The sequence below is a fragment of the Canis lupus genome, chromosome 1 (genome assembly GCF_048164855.1).
Source record: "Canis lupus baileyi chromosome 1, mCanLup2.hap1, whole genome shotgun sequence".
NCBI lineage: Eukaryota > Metazoa > Chordata > Mammalia > Carnivora > Canidae > Canis > Canis lupus.
Window position 1 is genome coordinate 58879076 of NC_132838.1, and position 26118 is coordinate 58905193.

The window sequence follows — 26118 nt, forward strand, 5'->3', positions numbered from 1 at the left end:
TCTAACAGTACACTCTTTTACATTCCCCCCCCTCCTGCTTTCAGAAACTTTGACAGCAATTTATTAGAAAATAGCATCCATTCCCATAGCAGCCACCATTGTGAACAGATGACTTCCAGGGTGCTTTCCCTACAGGGGTGGGTGGCCTGTACCTGCAGTCAGGCCGGCAGCAGCATTGTGTGCACAGGGTGGCGTGTGTGCCCTATCCAGAGCTCTGCTCAGGCACCTGTATTCATGGCCTTCTGCAGACGCAAACCGTAATGTTCTTGAAAAGAAAGGAGTAAAGTATTTTCATTGTTCTTTTTTACCCTTTGCCTTCTTCTGGTTCTGTCATGAACATGTGTTTTCTCTAAGGAAAGAGGTCACCATCTGACCCTTTGATTTATCCTATAATTCCCAATTGTGCTTCACAGAACAAAAAGCCTTTTCAGGAGGACAGTGGGAACATTTTTCATTACTCTTTCTAAGAAAAAGAAAACTAGCGTAACATAATAGAGTGGTGGTTCTATAGCATTAGAGGTCTACCTGTCTCTTTTACTCATTTCTTTCTGGAAGTTCTAAAAGCAGAGCTTTCTACTTGCTTCTGGTGGGGGGGGGAAAGGATGGGGGGGAGGGTAAATGTGCACACACGTGTGTGTGTGTGTGGTGTTAAATAAGATGAAACAGTTAAATAATTGGAGAAAAAATAAGCCACTTTTTATCCTCCCCACTCCCCTTTGACTAAACATGTCCACGCTAACCAGCTTTGCTAAACATCCCAGCACGTGTCCTTACTGACCTCATCAGACAGCAAGGCCAACACCTAATAATACTCTTTGGTCAACAAACAGGTATTTAGTATTTGGGAAAAAAATCCCTTTGAAAAGATTTGACTTTTCCCTCTTAAAAAACAACCGAGTTATTTAAAAAATAGTGGCACATTAGCAATTGCAATTGTCCCCACCCCCCATGGGATCCCTCCTGCCTGCTTTTGAGGAAGAGTAGCTTCCTCTACACTGAACTTGGTGTTCTCGCTGGAGCGGTGCCCCCACTGCTGCTTAGTTAGGTGACCTGTCTTCAGTTTATTTATGTTTTCTAGATGCTCTTGACGAGTAAACCATGGTGATGTGGGAAGAGGCTTGCCACTTTGACAAGATGATAGCACCCTTTGATGCTGGTGAGACCCCACAGGGAAGAACGGATATTTTGTAGAAGTCTTTTGTGAAGTAAGTGGTAGCCATGTGTGAGATATTGGAAATTGATTGATGTCCAGTTATCAGTACTTAGTGGGCAGTAGCAAGGATGCTGAACACCCTGCAGAGCATGGGATAGCCTTATAAAAGGAAGAAATGTCCCATCAAAATGTTAGAAATGCCCCTGGAGAAAAACCCTGGGTCTAATGTGTTTTGAGAAGGGAAGAGGGGCGCCTGGGTGGCTCAATTAGTGAAGGATCTGCCTTTGGCCCAGGTCATGATCTCAGGGTCCTGAGATCGAGTCCTGCGCTGGGCTCTCTGCTCAGTTAGGACTCTGCTTCTCCCTCTCCTTCTGTGCTCTCACTGTCTCAAATAAATAAAATCTGAGAGAGAGGGGGAGAGAGAGAGAGAGGAAGAGAGAGAGAGAGAGGGACGGAGGGAGGGAGGTAGAAGGGAAGAATGTTGTCTTAAGTTCTTCTTAAACTCTCCATCTGACAGTTCCTCCTTTGTGTCATACGCACCCTTGTTGCTTCCCATTCCACGATGGGCCACTAGTCACCCTGCTTCTAGTCACTTTCTGACATTCCTTTCAGAACCTGTTGCTCCCCGTCCAGGACAACCAACATCGGGACCAGCTCCACTGTGCCTGTACTCTTCCCAATTCCTCTGTGTTTTGTATTTGATCCAACTGAGATTTTGGCATAAGCAAAGGGAATGACCTTGTAACCTGGAAAATATTTAGAATTTTATATTAAGAATGCTTTTTTCCAGAGTTCAAGGGTGATCTCTCAAGGGAGATCAAAGCACTGACGTTTGTGATCTTGTTAACCATTCTTAAATCTGAGATGCAAGTCTGAGATGCTTCAGTAGAACATTCTCTTCTTTTCATCTCTGACATGTGAACCTATCTTCCAGAAACTTCGTGCCATACCCATCAAATTATCTACCAGCTTTCTCAGCAGCACATTTCCTGAGGTCTTGGGTAAGTCTATCTAGAAACACAAACACACGCGCGCACACACACACACATGCATGCACGCACGCACACACACATACACACATGGTAATGGTATATTACAGCCTCTGGCACTAGTAGGGATTCAATCAAGACTTGTTGAATGAATGAATAAATGGATGAATGAATGAAAAAGCCCCTCTCTCCTCCCTTTGTATTTCTTTTCCTCCTCCTTTTTCTTTTTGCTAGGGTAGTTAGATTTGGTTTCCATTGCTTGAAGTTAATAATCCTGATGGATATTGAATTGAATTGCTTTTTTTTTTTTTAATTTATCTTCTGAGAGGCAAAATTTAATCCAAACCCAGTATTTGCCAACGGATAGAGTTTATCAGTTACCCTCTGTTCAACTCTGCCCTTGGGCATTAGATAAAAGTCCTTCTCAGAAATACAGTTGGATAATACCTGATTCATGACCCCATTTCAAATGTTTAGCGGTTTCTTCTGGTGCAGCTCTGTTGAACTGAAATGAGGTCTCCTAGCCTTGCTTTCTGGCTTTCTAGCACTCTGAGTAAATCACATGCACCAGAATTTCCATCCCCATGAATGCTGTCATTAGCTCTTCCTGACACCCTCACCTGAACCTTTCTGAGGACCAAGCCTTCACATATATCACCCCTTCTCTCTTTGTGCCCAGTTGCTTTCTGCGGGTAGCCATCTCTGTGACAAGAGAAAGAGATTCTGAGGGAGAGGGAGAAGGGGGTAGGGGAAGGGACTCTGACTTCTCAAAAAGCATCACTCATATGGTAAGTTGCCCACTTTTTGGATTGCAATTTTTCTGACCCAGTGATTAAACAGTGAGGAGTGGTAAAGTGGTCTTGCTCCTCATTTTCATGTGGGTATCACACAGCTGCTCTGTCTGCTTTGTCTTAGCTGTTAGAGGAAATTCCTCTCAAATTCTACAGATCAACTGAGTATCATTTTTAAGTGGCAGCCTTGGAAATGTATACATCCTTTTTTGGATTTGTTACAAACATTTTAGTAGAAGTTTGGAGAGATCATGTTAGAGCTTAACCTAGAGGCCTCGTGTTTATTTATGTACAAATGATTTTTTAAGTATTTTTTAGTTTGTCCAAATATGACACATACACTCATGGATGATCAAACTAGGACTTGCATTCACACACTTCATGTTTCACTAATGTGATTCTCCAACTGGGAGGTATAATTTCAAGCTCTGAGCTTTCACCATTGCCAGTGTTGAGACTCTGGTCCCTTGATCTTTATTATAAACCCTTCTAGCCATCAAAAAGGTATGAAAAGGCTCAGCAGTTAAGTTGTCGAAATATGCCTCCTACTTTGAGGCCCTCTATTCACTGTTGGACCATTGTTTCCGATGATTCTGGTAACCCTGACATGACTTTCAAAGTTTATCTGAAGCCTTATCGAAGGCAGGCACAACTTTCATTTTCCTCACTAATGAATGCTCTTGAAGTTCTTCTAATTCATTAAAATTAAATGCTTTGAATGTGGGAGTCATGCCTATAATTTGTAAGCATCCCGGAGACCACTTATACACTCTGTGTCTTGCACAGAGGTGATACTTAGTGGCTATTGGTTGATTTGATTACCATCAAGGCTGTGGTTGTTAGGTGTCAAGTGGTAGGCTCACAGATGGGGATATTGAATCTCAGGTCTACCAGTCTTTAGAAAACCATTATGTGAATGGAAGCATTACAATACATATTACATGTATTTATTGGCATTTTCTGTTTGTAGTAAGCACTTCCTATGTGCTGTCTCATCTAATTCACTCATTTATTTATTTAAAAATGTATTATTGAAGTACAGTTGACACACAACATTATATTAGTTTCAGGTTATAGCACGGTGATTCAATATCCAAATGCCTTACAAAGTGATGACTACAATAAGCGTAGCAACCATCTGTCACTATAGAATGTTATGGCAATACCGTTGATCGTGTTCCCTAGGCCGTACTTTCACCTCCATGGCTTATTTATTTTATAACTGGAAGTTTGTTCCTTTTAATCCTCTTCAGCTATTTTGCCCATCCCCTCACCCTCCTTCCTTCTGCAAACCACCAGTTTATTCTCAGTATTTATGACTCTGTTTCTGTTTTTTTTTGTTCATTTGTTTTATTTTTTAGACTCCACACATAAGTGAAATCATATGGTAATTCTCCTTCTCTATCTGACTTATTTCACTTAGCAAAAACCCCTCTAATTCCATCCAAGTTGTCACAAACAGCAAGATCTAATTCTTTTTTGATGGCTGAGTAATATTTCATTGGGTGTATATACCACATCTTCTCTATCCATTCATCTACTAGCGGATACTTGGGTTGTTTCCACACCTTGGTTATTTTAAATAGTGCACCAATAGACATAGGGATGCCTGTATCTTTTCAAATCAGTGTTTTCATCATTTAATTTACTCTTTGCTGCAGATATTTATTCCATTTGTACCAACAGGAAAGTGCAGGCTCAGAAGAAGTGATTACATGGTCATAGTAACTAGAACAATAGCACCTACGTAAAATTACATGCTGGGAGCTAAAAAGGAAAAATCAGAAGATGATATATTTGGGAGAAATTTTTAAAGTGTGACGAAGCGTAAGCAAATATATCTGCTAGGGAGATAGCCTGGCTCAGAGACATAGCTGGCACTCAGTGGAGACTTGGGGTTCTAGAAGCATAGACTTCAGTAGCTGGAACTTTCACTTATGGGCATTGTCAAGTTTTCTTTTTCCTTTTTGTAATTTATATTCTGAAGAGCTACAGCAGAGAATTTGAGTGATAGCATAAAGGAATTTGGAATTTCTTTGAATGCTTAGCATTTTACGTTATTAATCGTGCTTAAGTTAGGCATCCAAAGGTCCTATCAGACCAGTAGCCCATTCCTGATTAGGGAAAGCCATGTTTCCCCTATTACTGGAGGCCTTGTCCTCTAACTGTCCTTAGGAGGGAAATGTTTCCCGTTCTGTATTTTCAGCTTAACAATCTTCCCCTTGAGGCACTGTAGTTTGATAGCGTAAGACCCAGCCAGTAGATGGATATTTGTCTAGTGCAGCACAGTCCAATGAAATTTTCTGTAACGATGGATATGTCCTCTATCTGTTCGACTACTGTAAGACCCAAGCCACACGAGGCTATTGAGCATTTGAAATGTGGCTAGCATGACTAAGGCATTGAAAATTTTATTTTATTTAATTTTAATTAACTTACAGTTAAATTTAAATGACCACATGTAACTAGCATTTGCCATGTTGGATGACACAGCTTAGCGTCTGGGAAAAAAAAAAGAAATGAATCAGTAATCAGTTTCAGGTTGCCCTCAGTCTGCTCTTCCTACCGAATTCTTGCCTCCACAGAGCTTTTTCCTGTATATGATCGTGTGATTCCTTCCTGTTCTCACCTCACTCAACTAACTTTCTCTCTAATCACTTGTTTCTCAGCATTTTAAAACAATTATCTGCTTGCTTCCAGCAGGAATTTCAAGATTGCTTTATTGGACAATCTTTTCATAGAAGCATTGTTTTCCTCATTTCTCCCAATATTTGGAAAATAAAACTAATAGTTTGCCAAAGCTGTTCCTTTTCATATTACTTATTAATGCAGCGAGGTATTTCCCAAAGTGCGGAGCATGTGCCCCCAGTGGCATGAAAGACAATTTTAGGTGATACGATACTACACATTTATATGACTTTATTACTTATTTTTATTCTAACGACTATTGGGGAAATGTGATTAGTACCTCAAATGTGTAATTTCATGGATATTATTGCTTAACATGAAGCTAAAGTAGACGTTTATATTTTACAAAGAGAGTCATTTACAACAATATTAAGTAAATAGTAGTACAGGTGGTATGCAGATATGGCAAAACTCATTAATTTATTTAAAAAATGTGAACTCTGAGAAATGCAGTTGTTAAATAAACTTTCTGTATTGACTCCATTCCCTGCTGTTCCCTGCACGTTCTCTGAGCTCCAGCCCAGTGCCCAATCACCTGCGAACACATTGAGCATTTCTCCATCAGGCCTTTGTTGATTTGGTTACCCTTCCAAGGCTGCCCTTCTGTCCTGGACCTCTCATTCTTCACTAGGTGAAATTCTGCACAGCCATCGAGGCCAGATCAAATCTTTGTAGAAACCGTCCATGCCACCCTCTTCTTCCTTGACTCCTCCATAAAGTAAAACTCACCTACCTTCTTAACCTCATGGCATGTTATTCATTCTTCCAGCGTAGCGCTTACTTTTGATGGTTGAGTTGGCTTATGTGTGGATCTGTTTTACTCCCTGGGATTGAGAATTCCTTGAAAGGAGAGACATTGTCATAATCATCTTTAAACCTTAGTGCAATCACAGTGCCTGGCACATAGCCAGTGTTTGTAAAATATTTATTAGGGGACAAACTGTGTTTTTAAATCAAACTGAGTTATGTGAAGCCAATTATAAGCACCCTTGCCCCTTTCTGCTTATAGTCAATACATTTGCAGGCAGCCGTTGGCTACACTAGGCTAGTCGATGCTCAGAATGGCAGGTTACATGTAGTATTAGCCGAAAGGAAACACATAAGGATTTAAATCTGAGAGGAAAATGGCAAAGCTTTGCAAAACTAAAACAAATGACTTTGTAAAAATAACTCACACTGCTGCTACCAAAGAGATTTTAGACTGAGAATTTAATTTATTCAAATAATGCAGGCTAACATGCTCTGCTTTATTTCGAGGAAAAAAAAAAACATCTTTTTGGTTTCAATTTCAATTATGCACCTTGTCTATGCTGATTTCTGTCATCATTGCTTAATGCTTCTTTTCACTTTGTTTAGCAAGCTGTATTGCAAATATAACATTACATAGCTCTTTGCTATTGAGGTCAGATAAGATATATACAGAGAATATCTGAATACAGTACATTTTCTGCAAACGTCCTTATGTGAATGAGTCATTTACTTATGTCTAGGACAAAGTATTCAAGAGAGCCAGTATTTATAGAAACCATTTCTGTTTGAATAAAAAGTTTACTACACTACTTTCTAGAAAGCTCTTGGACTTTTCTTAAAGTGTTTTTTTTTTTTTTGGTTTAAATATGCAATATATTTGTTTAGAAAATATTTCCTTTCATATGAGCTTTCCTCCAACTTTAAATAAAGTCTAGTAGCTAAGAGCTTATTCCATCTATATATTTTGTTAACAGAATCTGATTTTTGACAATGTGTGGGACAGATTCCTAAGTCTATTTCTTCATTGTCAGTTAATCATTTGACAAATACTATTATTTGCTGGACTCTGTACCAAGTAGTGGCATAGAAGCTGAATAAGACATGAAGCTTTTAGTCTCCAGAGAACCATATAGGAAGATGATGCTGTGTTTGGTGCACACAAAGAGTGCTGTGATTGTATGAGGACATCTAACTGGATGATGGGGTCAGGAAAGCTTCTCGGAGGAGGCGACTCCTGAGGTAGTTTTTAAACAGTAAGTAGGTCAGCTGGTCCAGGAAAGAAGGGAAGAACAGTCAGATCGAGTGGTATGTGGGAAGGCCCCTAGGCATGAAACAATCCCTGACAGTAGGGAAACAGAGCATTCTTTGTGGCTGTGCAAAGGGTGCTCTCACTGGGGAAAAGAAGGAAATGAGGCCAAAGGGGGTTGACATATGGTCAGAATATGAATGGACCTTCCACTAAGCTAATGAATTTGAATTTTGTCCTGATTGCTGGTGGAGCCCTTGATGGGTTCATAGCAGGGAAGTGACGAGTTAGATTTGTATTTTGGATAAGGGCACTCTGGCAGCTTGATGAAGTGTGTACTGAAGTAGGGCCAGACTGGGATAAAACACCCAATTAAAAGTGGGTGTTTTATCACATCCACTGATGTGATCCCAGTCACTGTAGTGACTGTACTAAGATGAAAAAAAGCCTGGGCAAGGCTTAGTGATACGAGTGAATGGGGAAGGGCAGGAGGGGATTTTAGGAGATGACACTGTAAGACTTTGTGCCTGTAGGGTGAGTGGGAGTTGCAGTGTTGATGATACCTCCCAGGCTTTGCTTGAGCACCTGGGTCTGATATAATGTTATTCATGGAGCCAGGTGTCATAGCCGGAGGAGGAGGTGGGTCAGTGGGGTTTGAAACACAGTGTTTATAATGCACCTCTGAGACATCAAGTGTCGGGATTCAAGATTATCTGAAAGTTCTGAGGAAGAAAGAGAGGTCAGAGAACAATTGAAAGTACCAAGAGATAGCCAAAGCCAAATATGTGGCTAAGATTATCCAGGGATCATGTTCTGAATAAGAAAAGCAAAGAGCCAAGGTTGAGGCTCTGGACAAAACCAACAGTTAAGAGGCAATTGGTAATGGATGTTATATGTGGTAATTGGTGTTCATTAGGCTTATTGTGGTGACCATTTTATAATATATACAAATACTGAATCATTATGTAGTGCACCTAAATTAACATAATGTTTTATGTTTATTATATCTCAGTAAAATTTAACAAACAAAATAAAAAATAATAAAAGAGAAAGGAATAATAAAAAAATTGAGTCTGTAACTTCAGAAAACTAGATGAAATAACAAATTTAGGCAAAAGCCTGACATTTTCCTGCTATGAGTCCAAATGTGTTAAAAAAAAGAACAATAGTCCAGAAACCAGTCACAAAAGGACAAATATTGTTATAATTTTACTTATAAGAAGTACCTAGAGTAGTTGAATTTATAAAAACAGAAATTAGAATGATGGTTTCCAAGGGCTAAAGGGAGGGGTGAAAGGAATGGGGAAATTTCTGTTTAATTGGAGGAGAGTTTCTGTTTGAGAGAATGAAAAAGTTCTAGAGATGGATAGTGGTGATGGTTGCATAACACTGTGAATATACTTAATGCCATGGAAGTGTACACATGGCTTGTTTGATTTTATGCTGTGTATTTTACCACAAGAAGAAAGAGTGAATAAGTTTTGTATTTATAGAAGATATTTAGAGAAATGGTATGTTTCTCAAATTTCACCAGTTAAAAGAATAAAAAAAAGTAAAATAAAAAGAGAAAGGAAGGAAGGAAGAGAAAGAAGAAAGAAAGAAAGAAAGAAAGAAAGAAAGAAAGAAAGAAAGAAGAAAGAAAGAAAGAAAGAAAGAAAGAAAGAAAGAAAGAAAGAAAGAAGAAAAGAAAAAAAAAAAAGAACAGACAATTGGTGGAGAAAGAAGCCTATAGCATAAATGGAGAACCAGAGGTGGGCAACAACAAAAGAAGCATTCTTCTAGAAGCAGGAAGAGTAGAAAGTCAACAGTGTCAAATGCCACAGAGTGTGCAGGTAAAATAAGAACAGAGTGAAGTCCATGGGCTCTGGAAAATGCAGGAGATATGGAAGTTTTTGTTGACCTTAGTAAATGTTGTTTCAGTGGCAGGGTGGGACAGAAACCATGTTTGAGCAAATTAAAGAGTGAATATAGAGCAGAATGGAATTATAGACAAGAATTCAAAGCTCTTCTATATTGAGTGTTTAGAAGACTACTTGGGACGAGAGACATCTTAGTTTTGTTTTGCTTTTAAAGATGAAGGTTCTTCAAACATGTTTGTATGCAGAAAGATAATAAGTGGGATGGAATCCAAGCATGGGAAGAGAAATCAGCCTTAGGTGAGAATGAGGGAGATACATGTACTAGGCAGAAAAGGAGGAAAAAATGTTTTTAAAGAAAGATATTTGTAGGGCAGAAAGAAAGTTGAGGAAATTTTCACTGGATAATGTTCATTGACTCATTGAGGAATGAGAAAAGAGAAGGTGACAGGGGGTTTGAAGAGAGGCAAAGTTCTGTGCATCTTTTTCAGGCTTATGGTGACCGGAGGGAAGGAACAGAGAATTTGAAGGATTGAGCTGATTAGGCCAGGAATTTTGTCGGATACTGTAATTGGAGAACAAAGGAGAGCAAGGAATAATTTAAAAGAATGATTGAAATGATAGTCTAATGGACAGAAGCTATTTAGGGAATTTCAAAATGTTGCAATAAATGGGAAGAAATATGACAATTTACCAAGATTTGTTTATTTTTAAAAAATTTTATTTAAATTCAATTTGCCGACATATAGTAGAACATGCCGTGCTTATCTCATCATTTAAAAGGTAAGCAGGGATCCCTGGGTGGCACAGCGGTTTGGCGCCTGCCTTTGGCCCAGGGCGCGATCCTGGAGACCCAGGATCGAATCCCACATCAGGCTCCCGGTGCATGGAGCCAGCTTCTCCCTCTGCCTATGTCTCTGCCTCTCTCTCTCTCTCTCTCTCTCTCTCTCTGTGACTATCATAAATAAATAAAAATTAAAAAAAATAAAAAAAAATTAAAAGGTAAGCAACATCTAGGGAGAGGGGGGTATGAGCAAGTTTCCATGAAGAGAGTACTATGTAAGAATCCTGGAAGTGAAGGAGAACGTGTGTTGGGTTCCATTCAGGGGCCTCATCCCTTTGAAGACAGCAGGCTGTAGTAGGGAGGAGGCAGTGGGAGTGGAGTGAATGGATTCAGGAGACATTCTGGTGCTTGAATGAGATGTTGAAGGTGGGAGAGAAATGTTGCCATTAAAATGATTCCTGGGCCCACTTCTAACATATGTGCGGAGGGGCGCTTCCCCAATCACCATCGAGCAATTTCAGACAACAGTAAGATGTCTGAGAATTCAACTAAATTCTGACAGAGGTTAAGGGTTCAGTCCTATAAGAACCCTCCCAGCACCCCTAACACCCACACAACTTCAAAAGCCAGTCATAAATCCCAGGCTGTTACTGTGCTTCTGATGGACAGACTCAGATTGGAGGTTACCACGACCCTCTCTTTAGACTTTAGATGTAAGTCACAAGTCCATATTGTTCTTTATACTTCTGACTGGCTGTAAATCAGAGGTTCCCACAACCGCCTTCTCCTTATGTTTGTTTAATTTGCTAGAGCAGCTCTCAGAACGCAGAGAAACATTTTACTTACTAGATTACTGGTTTGTGATGAAAGGGTATAACTTAGAAACAGCCAGATGGAAGGGATGCATAGGGCAAGGATGGGGAAAGGGCACAGAACTTCCATGCCCTCTAGCTACGCTACTCTCTAGCACTTCCACTTACTTGTTCACTCACCCAGAAGCTCTTCAAACCCAGTCCTTTTGGGTTTTAATGGGGGATTCATTACATAATCATGATTAATCATTAGTGATCATTAATGATTGAACTCAATCTCCAGCCCATCTTCTCCCCATAGATTAGGAGGGTGGGGCTGAAGGTTCTAACTCTCTAATTACAGGGTTGTTTCTTCTGGGAACCAGTCTCCATCTTTAGGTATGGTTCAAAAGTCACCTCATATATACACCAAAAGGCATCTTTAGTGGTCTCATTACTTAGGAAATTCCAAGGGGTTTAGGAGCTGGGAGTCAGGAACCATGGACAAAGATGAAATATATGAGAAATATATTTCTTATGTTAACCTTAAAAATACAATATTTTACTAGCAAAAAATGGGTTTATTTGGGAATAGCAGAGAATTGCAATTCAGGACATGCAAGCTATGGAAGAACCATAGGGAAGACTGGAGAGTCAGTTTTAGGAGGAAACTCAAAGGATTGTTTTGAACAAAAGATCACTGAATAAGAGTCTCGGATTGTGGCAGTTTCTTACTCGCTGTAGGCCATGCTGATTAGTGTATTGTTGCTGGGACAGGGAGGGATCTTCCTTCTTTCTTTCAGGAGATGAATTTCTGTGTGAAAAATGTCCTCCTGTGTCAAGATAAAAACTATTTTCCTCCTCCCTGCTGGTTATGCAGGCTGCAACGAATCGAATGTTCATGAGAGCTCCTCCTTCAAGGGCTTCCATACTCTATTTATAAATCATAATATCGCAGCCATTCATTGGATTAGTGAAGAAGTCATTTCAGGAGAAGAATACTGAGTTCAGTTTTAGCATCTGGGGTTTGAGATGTTCGTGGGATACATAAGTGGAGATGTTCAGTAGGGAGTAATTTATACTAGTCAGAAGCTCTGGAAAAAGACTTTGACCTACATAGAAATTTTAAAATCATGAGCTTATAAATAACAACTTAAGCCATAGAAATAGATGAGATTGCCTACAGAGAACTTGTGGAGCAAAAGAGGATCACAACTAAGGGACACATGGAGAAAAAGGTTCTTGCAAAAGAAATAGAGAAGGAACAGTCAGAGTAAAAAATCCAAGAGTACTGAAACTGAAGAAAGTTTCAGGACAGTCATCTGGGTTATATGTTGTATACATTAAAAATATGAGTCAATAAATAAAGACCGAGAGAAGCGTCTGTAGGATTTAGCAACTAGGAGGTCCTTGGTAACTTTGGAAAAAGCAATTTCTGTGAAGTGGTGAGTGGGAGCAGTGTGGGCAGAAACCTCGCTGCATAAAATTGATGAGTGGGTGGAGGTTAGGAGAAAGAGACAGCAAGTGTAGACAACATTGTCAGAAGCTTCACTGAAAAGGAGAGAAAATGCCTTTAACTAGAAGGTATTCATTTCCTCTGACATAAACTCAGAGGTAGCATTATTATTTTTTCTCTTTTCAGAAGAGAAAGGTTTGAACATGTCTGAATGCTTACAATAAGGAGACAGAAGAAGGGAGAGGATAAAATACAGGAGAGGCAGCAGTACTTCCTTGATCAGGTTCCTTCAAAAAGCAAGAGGCCACAGGATCCAGCACATAGGTGAAGAGCATAGCCTTAGGAAGGGTGGAGGATACCTCCTTTATGAAAGGTGAGAAGGAACAAAAGAGGTAAATTTGTACCATCGGTTGTGGGAAACTGAAGGTGTTCTCAATGGCTTCTATTTTCTCTGGGAAGTAGGCAGATAATGAAAGAAGAGGTGGTGGAGATGGTACAGGTGATGGTGATGATATATACTTTGATATACATATTTTAGAAGGCACTCAGCTTTTTGTGATGATAAGGATCATGGGAGTGAAGAGTTAAAGAAAAGATCCTTTTCTTTACGCCTGGGTGGCTCAGTCGTTGAGCGTCTGCCTTTGGCTCAGGTCATGATCCCAGGTCCTGGGATTGAGTCCTGCATTGGGCTCCCCGCAGGGAGCCTGCTTCTCCCTCTGTGTGTCCACCTCAATCTCTGCGTCTCTCATAAATAAATAAATAAAATATTGAAAAGATCCTTGAAACTAAGGAACAGAGCTCTTGAGGCATTTGGTGGCTCGTTTATTCGAATATTTAAATGAAAGTAGTCATGGGAATAGAAAGAAGGAGAAACAGTGAGTCAGACACTAAAATGATCAGTTAATGAGAGGGATTGGCAGCAGATCTGTAGATGACAGCAATAAGAAGGGGTAGCAGGTCGTCAAGTGTGATGTCCTTTAAAGAAAAGATGTCATTTTTTTAGAAGTGGGAGGAGAAATGTTGTGAAAGCAGCAACAGGAAGCAGGTGGTGCCTACCCTACTTCTGGGACCAAAGGTGAGCAGGATGTAAGGGAAAAGGCAGCATTCACTTGAAAGAGCTGCAAGGAAAGAGATGTCATAAGGGGATATTCAAATTTCAATTAGGCCAAAAACGTGAAGATGCTGAGGATGAAAAGAGTAGTTTTCTGCTAACATATCACAAGTTCTAGAAGACGTAGAGAAAAAGTGAAGGGTGTGGGAAAGGTGGAAGATGATCTCAGAATAAAGGTTATACAGATATCATTGTACCTGGGTGATGGTTGATGATTTAGGAAGCTTGGGGTTTTGAAGGTAACAAATAATCAGATGTGAGACTTGATGGCATACAGATGATAAGTAAAATCATGGGCATGGTGAGCTTATCTTGGACATATAGAGTTACAAGGAAGGGCTCTAGAGACTGAGACTTGAGATATTCTGACACTTGATGGCTGGGTATAGAAATATAGGAGAAGGAGCTTAGAGAGAAGGCCAGGAAGGAATCACAAGGTTAGAGGACAATCAGGAATACGTGGGTCATGATGAGATTCACTGGGAAAATATGTTTTCCAAAGAAAGGATTAGTTAATATTGGCAAAGGTTCAAAGGAGGAATAAATACCCCATTATAACACAGAGATCATTGATAATCTCAGTGAGTTTTGTGTAAAGTCACTGCACAAAAGCCAGATTGATCGAGGAGAAGTGAGAAAACCAGAATAATGAATTAGCAAGTTCAACATTTGGCTTTAAGGGGATGATGAGAAATGAGGGGGGCGGCTCCGGAGCTAGAGAAGGCATGTGTTTTTATGATAGGAGAAACTTGAGTATGTTTGAAAATCTATAAGACAAGGAAGAAGTTTTATGTACAGGAGAAAGAATAGTGATGAGGAAAGTTTCCAAGAAATGGAGAAGCATGATACAATTGGTTTTTGTTGTTGTTGTTTGTTTGTTTTCCCCTCAGAGAACACACTGGGAAATTGGGTTGGGAGGTCAAAGAGTAGAATAACAGAAGAAAGAGTCTGGGAGATAGTTAGTGGTCTTTGTGTGACTCCTTGAACCTTTAATCTCAGATGTTTAGTTTTAGCCAATCATGGTAATGTCACTCCCTTGCCTCAATAGTCCAGGACTGGTATTTGACCCAATCATGGCCAATGGGTAAGAGAGAAGTCTGCTCATGGGTTTCTGGAAAGGAAGACATGGCTCCTTTCTTCTCCTGGATGATGGTGTATTTGGATATGACACCCCAAAATGCAATATACTGGCAGCCCTGAGGGGAACCGAGCTGAGGGCATAACCAATTCATTGAGGCTCCATAGAGAAAGATGGAAAGAAGCTAGGTTTATGATCATATCTTTAAGACACTGTTAACTCTTCTTTTTAAAAAATATTTTATTTATTTATTCATGAGAGACCAAGAGAGGCAGAGACACAGGCAGAGGGAGAAGCAGGCTCCATGCAGGGAGCCCAACATGGGACTTGATCCCGGGTCTCCAGGATCACACCCTGGTCTGAAGGCAGTGGTAAACCGCTGAGCCACCTGGGCTGCCCACTAATTCTGACTCCTACCCAATCCCTGGACTTCTTTTTATACAAAGCAATAAATTTCCTATTGTGTGAGCCAATTTGAGTTAGAGTTTTCAGCTACTAGCAGTTGGATATATCCGGACAAATGCAGTAGGATTAGTCGTTCTCAAGACTTAGTACTGATGCAAGTGTGCTGGCTGACTTATAAGGCTAGGTAATATTCATATTTTGAGATCCCATCAGAAATATGTGGCCTTTATACTGGTTCTAAATAGAACTTTGATGCTATTTATTGTTTCTGGATTGTATAAACCTCAGTGCAGGGTGACAGAGACATTATTTTAGGACTGAATCAATACATAAATAGCTAATGCTCACAGGGTCTTATGATCTTGCAAAGTTCAGCTCTAACTGAATTTACCATGGAAAAAATTGGCCTTCTGTAAGGTTTTTGGCCTTTATGAAACTTATTAATAAGCAAACAATATGGCATGTTCAAGTCTGAGTCACAAAACAAGAAACTGGCATTAGGTACAAAATTAGGAGCTCACTTGGGTTTCCAGGTAAACAAAAATATCACATCCCTATTTTCATATATTTTTAAGGAAGTATAAGTAGAAAGGCTTTAAAAATAGAGTTTAGAAATAGAAGAAAAGTTGTTACTGGGGCTGGAGGTAGACTATTTGCCTTTTCAATATTTGACAATTCGATGTTGAAAGATAGCCAATGTGAGATAACTTACTCTCATTGACTTTAAACAACTATTGACTTGTACAACTACTGCAGGGAAAAGGAAAATGTAGTGCATCCAATTGGATGAAAAACTCAAATATGTTCAACTTTTGATTTGAAAAGTGAGAAAAAAAGCATATTTACTATCTTCCTTCCCTCCCAACTTTGATGCCAAAGTATGTTGACTAGAAAATGATGTCTCACTGCTTATTAATTTTCTACTTCTTTATGTCAACGTAAGACAAGAAAATGTTGAATTGTGGCTGAATTCATCTGTTGGGAAATTGAAGGTTTATCAATGAGGAAATGATAGATATCTCGAGAGAATGGAAGCACAGTTATCAAATTAAAGAATCTGCCTGTAGTTTTACTAGTTATTTGTTAGTTTAAGTAAGAAACTGTTGCAGCTCTTGGTGGCCTCTAGTCTTCCGCCTTAGCTGCAATCTGCTCAGGAAGATGTCTTGACAACACCAAGAACTCAGTTGAGAAAAAAAATGTGTCAGGGTTACACTTCTATATTTTCCTTTCTTTTTGAAACAAAATATTTTTTGATCAAATTTATACCTGCACATGGTTTAAAGAGTCATATCTATAAGGTTTTGTTAAGTAAAACAGTAGTGCTCCTCCTCCCTCTCCACAATTTTTCCCTTCACCATAGGCAATCACTTTCCATTCTTTTTTTTTAAGATTTTTAAAAATTTATCCATTTACGAAAGAGAGAGAGAGAGAGAGAGAGAGAGAGAATGGCAGAGACACAGGCAGAGAGAGAAGTAGGCTTCATGCTGGAAGCCCGATGTGGGACTCGATCTCGGGTCTCCAGGATCACACCCTGGGCCAAAGGCAGGCACTAAACTGAGGAGCCACCCCGGGATCCCCCTCACTTTCCATTTTTTTAGTTGATTCTTATATTGATTTCTCACCATGGAAACAGCAGTTTTAGCTTTCTTTTTTCCTGTCCCCATATATATGTGTATCATTTCATTCTCTCATCAATCAAATGTAGTTATAAATACATTTAGATAAAAATTCAGTGTCTATATGGTTATGGCTCAGAAATACTGTTCAGATCAGTTAGAGAGCTATAATTACTTTTCATCTCCTGCCTCAACAACTATTGGTTATTGCTGAAGTTAATAATTGCCATTTTCTTAAAATTCCTTTTTACTCATTAAATTCAGTTACAACTTCTCTACCAGTTGTCTAAATTTACACTCAAGAGGTTAAGATGCATTAGGGTTTTTTTTTTTTATGCATTAGGTTTTGCTTGTTGGTTTCTTTGTTTGTTTTATCAATTTCATCTTGAAAAGACACTCTCTCTTGGCATTTTCCAATGTGGACTATTTGTCCTCAATGACTTGCGCACACCTATAGTTTTGAGATCTCCTATCATCATCATCACAGGTATTCCCTTTGCTTCTCTCCTGTGTTGGATCTCTTTATTCCTATTTCTCCTTCTTCATGGAATACCTCAACATGGAACACATGCTGGAATACATGTATTTGGTGGAATTCATCAACAAGTACCTTCCTGATAAAAGGTGCATGGGAGGTAAATACTGTGAGTCCTTCTATGTCTGAATGGATTTTTACCTATACTCAAGAAGATTGATAATTTGGCTGGATATAAAATCCAAGAATGAAAATAATTTTCCTCCAGAATTCTGAAGACGGTTGAACTGTCTTCTAATTTCCATTGTTATTACTAAGGAGACCCAAACCACTCTGGATTTTATTTCTCCTCCAGAAGCTAAAATTCTTTATCCCCAAATTATTTGATTTTCATGATAACATACTTGGTATACTCTATTGTGTTTGGCCTTTTTAGACTATTAACTCATGTTTTTGCAGTTTTAAGAAATTATTGCATTATTTCACTGAAATTTCCTCCCAATTTCTCTGTTCTCTTACAAGGAACACCTATTTTTCAAATGCTGACCCCCCTTAACTGACTTTCTGATTTTCTTAACATTTTTATCTTTTTCCACTTTTTTTTTAAATTTCAAAGTGAATTCATTAGATTTATCTTGCATGCCATCTGTTGGGTTTTTCATTCCTCCTTCAAATATTTTAATTTCTAAAAGTTGATTTTGTTTTTTGTATGTGTGTCATTCTGTTTCTACTTGAAGTTTTCAAAATCTTCTCTTACTTTTTGAGGATATAGGTGATGTTTTTTAACTTTATTAAGGCATATTTTGCATATCATAAAATTCACCCATATCGTGCTTACAAATCAATGATTTTTAGTAAATTTATCTAATTGTTCAATAATCATCATAAATAAGTTTTATTTTATTATGTATTGTTTATTTATTATTTGCCGTTTTTTCCCCCAACTTTAAAATTTTTCTCTTGCTCTTTTTTGTTGGGTGCTTTGTTTGTTCAAGTCTGAGATTTGGAAATGTTGATTCTTCGTTAACAAGAGCCAGCAGGAAATATAGGATTCCTTCTCTCCCCTGGCCTGTCTCCGCTGAAGCCACCACCATACCTTGTTGGCTGGGCACTAGAAGAATCTTCCATGTGTGTGGATACTGGATGACAAGGGCAACCTCCTTCTGTGGTTGCAGGGCTTATGAACGCTACAGTATCTTTCGGCTTTACACATCTCTAAAGTATTTTTAAACTATTTTGTGTACATGGCTCAGTGCACTCCTCCCTTTGCTTGCTTTTATAGTTTTCCACCTGATGTGAGGGGTGTATAAACAACATCTTCCATGACTATGATTTTTTCTTGTCATTTACAGTCTCTAAAGTTCTTGTGTATGGTCTGGAAGAGCTGCAGGCTCTTTAGGGAGACACCAGCACTGGGCCTAGCTCAGCTTCTTTTCTTTTCCTGTCTGTGCTTGCTGGCAAGCTTATTAACATTGAGTGCAGTTAGGTTTCTTGTTCCATTATTAATTATCTCCACTTCTAAAACATACTGTAAATTTATGAGCAAGAAGATGTCTGCATGGTTGGGCTTTCCACTGGAAGAGAAACGTTTTAAAGCTAGCATTTCAGACTAGTAGTGGAAGGTTACCATTCACCAAGCAGCTGAGGCTCCTGTCACCTCCCTCAGGATGCCTGGCTCCCAGTGCTTCAGTACTCCACCCAGAGCAGCCACCATCTTGGGAGAGCAGCCTACTATTTGCTATTAATCCTCCCTTCCCAAACTTGTCCCAGGCAACCACTACTTTACATTCTATCTCCATAGATTTGCCTGTTCTGAACATTTGATATAAGTAGAATCAAATGTTCTGTGCTCCTTGTGTCTGCCTTCCTTCACTTAGGAGAATATTTGAGGTTCATCCATCTCAGCATGTGTGTATCAGTCGGTGATTCCTTTTTACTGGTGAGTAATATTTTTCTTATAGCACATTTTTGTCTATCCATTGATCAGTTGATTGACTTTTAGGTTTTTTCCAATTTGGGGCTATTATGAATAATGATTCTAGAAACATTTATATGCAAGTTTCTGTGTGGGTATATAACATATGCATTTCTCTTGGGTAGATACCTGGAAGTGGAATATCTAGGTCAAGTGGTAACTTTATGTTTAACTTTTTAAGAAACTTCCAAACTGTTTTCCAAAGTGGTTCACCATTTTATATTCCTAGTAACAATGTATCAGTGTTTCTGTTCTTCACATCTTGCCAACATTAGTGATTGTCTTTTTTATTATAGCCATCCTAGTGGGTGTGAAATGATATCTCATTGTGGTTTTAATTTACAGTTTCCTACTGACTAATGATGTTTACATGCTTATTAGCTATTCATACATCTTCTTTGGTGAAATGTTTATTCAAATCTTTTGCTTATTTTTGAATGGTTTGCTTGCTTCCTATTGAGTTGTAACAATCCTTTATATACTCTGCAACTGTTTATCTGTATATCCTTCATCAGATGTGTGTTTTACAAATATTTTCCTCCTGATCTGTTGCTTGTATTTCCATTTCTTTTTTTAAAGATTTTATTTATTTATTTATTTGTTTGTTTATTTATTTATTTATTTATTTATTTATTTATTTTAGAAAGAGGGAATGGGAATGGGAGGAGCAGCAGAAGGGGAGGAAGAGAGAGGGAGAAAGAATCTCAGGAAGATTCTGTGTCAAGCACAGAGCCTGTTATGGGACTCAGTCCTGTGATCCTGAGATCATGACCTGAGCTGAAATCAAGAGTCTGACCCTTAATCAATTGAGCCAGTCAGGCACCTCCATATTCTCATGTCTTAATGATATATTTTAAAGCAGTTTTGAATTTTGATGAGGTTTACTTCAACTTTTTTGTTTATGGACCATGCTTTTAGTGTCATATCAAAAACTGCTTAATTCAAAGTCTCAAAGATTTTATCCTATGTGTTCATATAAAAGTTGTATTGTTTTTGATTATGCATTTAATTAATTAATTAATTAATATTTTATTTATTTATTTGAGAGAGAGGGAGAGAGACCACAAGCAGGGAGAGCGTCAGAGGGAGAAGGAAAAGCAAGCTCCCCGAGGAGCAGGACGTGAGGGGCAGGAAGCCCGACGTGGGGCTCTATCCCAGGACCCTAGGATCATGACCCAATCTGAAGGCAGGCACTTAACTGACTGAGCCACCCGGGTGCCCTTAGATTGCCCATTTAAATATGTCATCCAGGTCTGGATGCCTGGATGCACAGTCAATTGGGCACCTGTCTCTTGATTTTGACTTAGATCATGATTTCAGGATCATGAGATGGAGCTCTGCATCTAGCTCTGCACTCATGAGGAGTCTGCTGAGGATTCTTTTTCCCTCTGCCCCTCTCCCAGCTCAAGTTCTCTGTCTCTCAAATAAATAATAAATAAATAAAATATTTTAAAAAAATGTCATCCACCTTGAGTTAATTTTTGTGTATGGTGTGAGGCAAAAGTCTACGTTCATCTTTTGCAAATGGATATCCAATTGTCCCAGCACCATTTACAGGAAAGATTCTCCTCAATGAGTTTTTTGGGCAAATCACTCAATTGATCATAAATATAAGGACTTATTTCTGGACTCTCAGTTCTGTTTCATTGATTTCTGTGTCTTTCCTTAAGCCAGTATCATACTGTCTTGATAACTGTAGTTTGATAGTAAATTTGAAAGTGGGAAGTGAAAATCCTCCAAGTTCATTCTTCAAAACTGTTTAGAGTATAAAAGTGAGATATTTTGCATTTCCATAATAAATTTGTAGATCAGCTTGTCAGCTCTTGTAAAAAAAAAAAGCCTGGATGGATTTTTATAGGGATTATATTAAATCTGTAGATAAATTTGAGGAGTATTGCTGTCTTAACCATATTATGTCTCCTGATTCATGAACATGGGATGGCTTTCCAGTTCCTTAGATCTTCAATTTATTTCAATAATCTTTTTACCACTTTTCAGGTATACATCTTGTACTACTTTTGTTGGATCTATTCCCTAAGTATTTTATTTATTTTTGATCTATTTTAATGGAATTGTTTAATTTCATTTTCAGACTGTTCATGACTAGTGTATAGAAATACAATTAATTTGTGTATAGCGATCTGATATTCTGCAACCTTGCTATATTTGTGTGTCATTTGTGTGTTAGTTGTAATAGTGATTTTTAATAGATTCCTTAAGATATTCTACATATAAAATTATGCCATCTGTGAATAGAGATAGATTTATTTTTTTATTTCCTATCTGGATGCCTTTAAATACCTTTTCTTGCTGATTGAATTGGCTAGATCCTCTAATACAACATTGAGTAAAAATGGTGAGAACAGATATTCTTGGCTTATTCCTGAACTTGGGGGCATTTGGTCTTTAAATACTAAATACGGTTTTTACTGTAGTTATTTTTAGGTGTTCTTTCAGATTCAGGAAATTCCCTTCTATAACTCATTTTAAAAATATTTTTATTGTGCATGGGTATTGGATTTTGTCAAATGCTCATGAAAATGTGTTCTTTATTTGATTCATACGGTCTATGACATGAATTGATTTTCAGATGTGAAGCCAGCCTTGTGTTCCTAGGATAAATCCTACTTGGTCATGGCATATAATCTTTTTTTTTTTTTTGTATGTTGTTGGAGTTGCTTTTCTAATATTCTGTTGAGGATTTTTGCATCTATGTTTATGACTAATATTTGTCTCTTTTTATACAGCCCCGAGCCTAGAATAGGTCTTACATTTTTAATTGGATAAAAAAAGGAATATTTCTTGACATGTGAAAATTATATGAAACTTAAATTTCAGTGCTTAGGTATAAAGTTTTATAGAAACACAGCCATATTCATTCATTTACCTATTGTCAGTGGCTGCGTTCACACTGCGACAGCAGAGTAGTTGCAAAAGAGACCATATGGCCTACAAAGCCTACAATATTTATTGCTTCCTCTTTTAGCAGAGAACATTTCTAACCCCTGCTATGGATTATTAGTAACTTTTTTTTCCTGCTCCTTTGTATATGTAGTAATTTTTAGTTACTTGTCGAATGTTGTGAGTATAGGCAATACAGATCTTGGATGATGGTATTTTTCTCAACAGAACATTAAATTTTAATCAGGAAGGCAAACATTGCCTCTATCATGTTGAGGTTTGATTTTTGGCTCTCTTAGGGAAGGTCTATCATTGTCCTTAGTCGTAGGGCATAGCTCTTACTGCTATGACATGGTCCTTATACTTAGGGTATGGCCTTTGAGTCTTCACCCGAAGCCTTGGGAGTTCACCAAATACTCTCTGTAATCACTGGGCATAAATCCCAACCTCTGCCCTCCCAACAGTGCTCCATCTAAAATCTCTGTCCTGCTCTACCGCTTTCTTTGCTGGGCCTCCCAGAACTGTGCTGTGCACACGTATTTTTCAAGAGTTGGCTCTGAGTGCAATTTTCACACGACATTTTTAGGCTCCTTCTCCCAGGTCCCTCCTTTCTAAAACCCTCCCCAGAAAATCCCAGTGGTATTTGCAGTTCTAAACTCTAGGATCTGTCTCCTCTACCACTCTCTGATTGGGTACTATTTCTCTGAACATGGACATGCCCTCAAGGTGAAGCTGAGATGAATATGGGGCTCATCTAATGTGTTAATATGTTTCATTTTTTTATGTTTCTTTTCTCTAGAGGATCATGATCTTACATTGGTTACTGTCTAATATTTAATACAGCTTTTAGAATTATTCATGGGGACAGTTAATTCTAATGCCATCCACCCCATCATATTCAAATCCAGATCAATTGTTTTTTTGAATACCTTTTATGCCAGATTCTTTATATGCATTATTGCTAGTCTATGTGCGTCCTGCAAAGTATACATTATTATCCTCATTTTTATTGATTAGAAAACTGATGCTTAGAAAGTTTTAAGAACTAAAATTAACCCAGCTAAGTCAGTGGAGCTGGATTTGGAACCGAGATTTCTTTGGCTTCAATTTCTACTCTAACATAGTTTCTTCCCAGGTAGTCACTGGCAAGTCAGTATATAAATTCCACACGAATCACTACAATTTTATCAAAACTTTGCATTAATATTTTTGTGAATTAAAATGTTTAGAGGGAGAGGTTATTGGTGTCATCAGTTAAAAATGATAAATGAGGTTTATACAAGGATTTTGCTGCCCTATTCAGAGAGAATTGATATCTATATTTAAAATAGTGTTTGTAACTGATCATTTTAAAATATTTTACATGTTTGAATAAACCTTGTACTTCCTCTAAGAAATATTATTTCTTTTCATAATTCCTACGCAAATTTTGAATTTATAATGCTACTAAATGCCTAGATAAGAGATTACTGAAGTCACATAAAATCCTCTTGCAAATGGTAAACTTAAGAATTTTCTTTGTTCTTTTTTCTCCGTGTCTTATATGATAGAGAATGCACTTAGAATCCAATTCATATCTTAACAGTTAAGAATATTTTCTGTGTTTTTTTTACATCAGCCTTCTAAAGAAATTATTGTTGAGGGGGGGTGTCATTAGCTCTGTCTCTTCTTAATGTGGAATTTAAAGTTGCAATGAAACTTCTCTATAATATTTTCTTAAAACCACATATAAATTTTACGTAGTAGGGATGCCTGGGTGGCTCAGTGTTTGCGCGTCTGCCTTCAGCCCAGGGCCTGATCCCGGACTCCCGGGATCGAATCCCACATCGGGCTGCCTGCATGGAGCCTGCTTCTCCCTCGGCCTCTCTCTCTCTCTCTCTCTCTGTCTCTCATGAATAAATAAATAAAATCTTTAAAATATTTTATGTAGTAATACTCCAACAAACCAAAATAATAAATTATCCTATATATTGCCAAAAAAGTTAAAACAGTGAATGTTTCTGGGGCATTCCTATGAAATGAATGTCTTTGTCCCCTCCTCCCTCTCCACCAATTTATATGTTGAAACCCCAATCCCCAGTGTGATAGTATTCAAGGGTGGGTCTTTGGGAGGTAATTAGATAATGAGGGTAAAGCCCCCATGAATGGTATTAGTACCCTTATAAGAGACATGAGAGAGATGATCTTTCTCCACCATGTGAGAATACAGCAAGAAGGTGGCCATTTGCAAACCAGGAAGTAGGCTCTCACCAGACACTGAATCTGTTGGTGCCTTGATTTTGGACTTCCTGGCCTCCAGAACTAAGAAATACATGTGTGTTGAGTCTGTGGCATTTTGTTATAGCAGCCTAACCTGACTAAGACAGAAATCATTTACATATTTTTTTGGCTAATGTCCTGAGATATCAGGATGACCATGAGGAAACTGGTACTACTGGATCATGCCATTGCCAAATATGGCAAGATTTTTGTTGTCGGGCACTTATCATGTCACTATGAGAGATAGGCCATTTTATGCCTTCAGAAATGGAATACTTGGCAAATAATACTTAGAAATTTTTTTTTTTTACTTAGAAATTTTTAACCTATCATAATGTAATCTGACCCTGGAAAATTAGCCCTTATTCCCAACTAATAACACCAATCTCCTTCTCTGAGCACTCCATGTCTCTTATCAGGAAAGGTTATTTATAAACCTGCAAACAGTGTTCAGAGTTTCCCCCCAAAGAACTGTTTCCCAAACACAAAAGAAAGAGTCAGTGTGAACAGTCTTTGAAGCCTGTAGCTCATTGTCTGTTTCCTTGCTCTGTGCATCTTTCTTATATCCACCAATACCCTCTACAGACTGTCTTTAACAATGAGGAGCCTTGCTGAAGTTCTGCCAGTTTGATCTCCCAATTATTTTATCCGTTGCTTGGATCTAAATGTAAAGACCTACCCATTCTACTTCTTTCCCTTTCCTTCTGTAAGTTTCCAACCAGCTTTGTTTTCTTCTCTCCTGTGTGAATTCAATCATGTGAATCAAAACTCTGATGCTCTATCATTCTAGCTGCCATGTGTTTATTAGCGTGTTTTGAGTAGATTCAGCAAGATTTAAGAGAGAAAGAAAAAGAGTAAGAGAATGGTACAGATGGGCCACTGGGCACTTGGAGCAACACAAGCAATTCCAGGCGACTATTCAGCAATTTGGAGAGAATAATCAGTCACTTCAGGAGCATGACTGTGAACCTGTTATCCAATACAACACACCAGTACAGTCTATGTGAAACAGAGGAGTCAAAATGCCTGGTGACTCTGAGGACTGAAACACAGGCTAGATCCTACTCTTCCCTACATGAGTGGAAATGTCTTCAAAATGAGCACCATTAAAGAAGGTGGAGCTGAGAGTTAACTGCTACCTCCTAAAGGAATCCAACAAAGCTAGCACTGGGTTAAGTGAAAATCAGATGATGTAATAGTGAGAGTGGAATGGAAATTTTGCCATGGTGTGGCATCATTAACTACACCTGGTCAAAGAGGGGTGAACTGAGCAATGTGATCTTGGAATCCACATGCTTCGGCTATGAAAATATATACAGATCCACAGTCTATTGCCTTTAATCCCCTTTTCTTTTTTCCCAAGCTCATGGAAGATAGATTTTGAGGCCAAAGAGGCAGAGAGAAGGGAAATAGGCCTTCCCCACATCTCTTTTGTTTCATTCCATGTCAGACTCACCATGTGACACATGTGCACTTTTAACACCTGTTTTCTTATCTCTCAAATGCTATTTTGCAGCTTCTTAGGAGATGAGCATGAAGCATGGAATTGGAGGGTAAGAATGGATAGGGCTATATAAATCCGATGCTCCCCTTTACTGGGAAGAATAATGAAAACATAAGGCTTGCGACTGCATTAGGTCTTTTCTTAACAGCAGGACAGAAATTTTACATCTCTCATCTTGTTCCTCTCCCATCCCGGGCTTCTTCCTTCCCGACTCAGGGGAGATTTAGATAATTTGGGTTCAGTGGTCCATCCGGAGAAATGACCAGACACAAACGCAGACCCTGTAGTGC

The 26118-nt window shown here is 38.5% G+C and overlaps 1 pseudogene; it reads right to left on the reverse strand.

The window, feature by feature from the left end:
• Positions 1-1738: 1738 nt before the first annotated feature.
• On the reverse strand, positions 1739-25792 carry LOC140605074 (protein LSM12 pseudogene; annotated as a pseudogene).
• Positions 25793-26118: the final 326 nt, after the last annotated feature.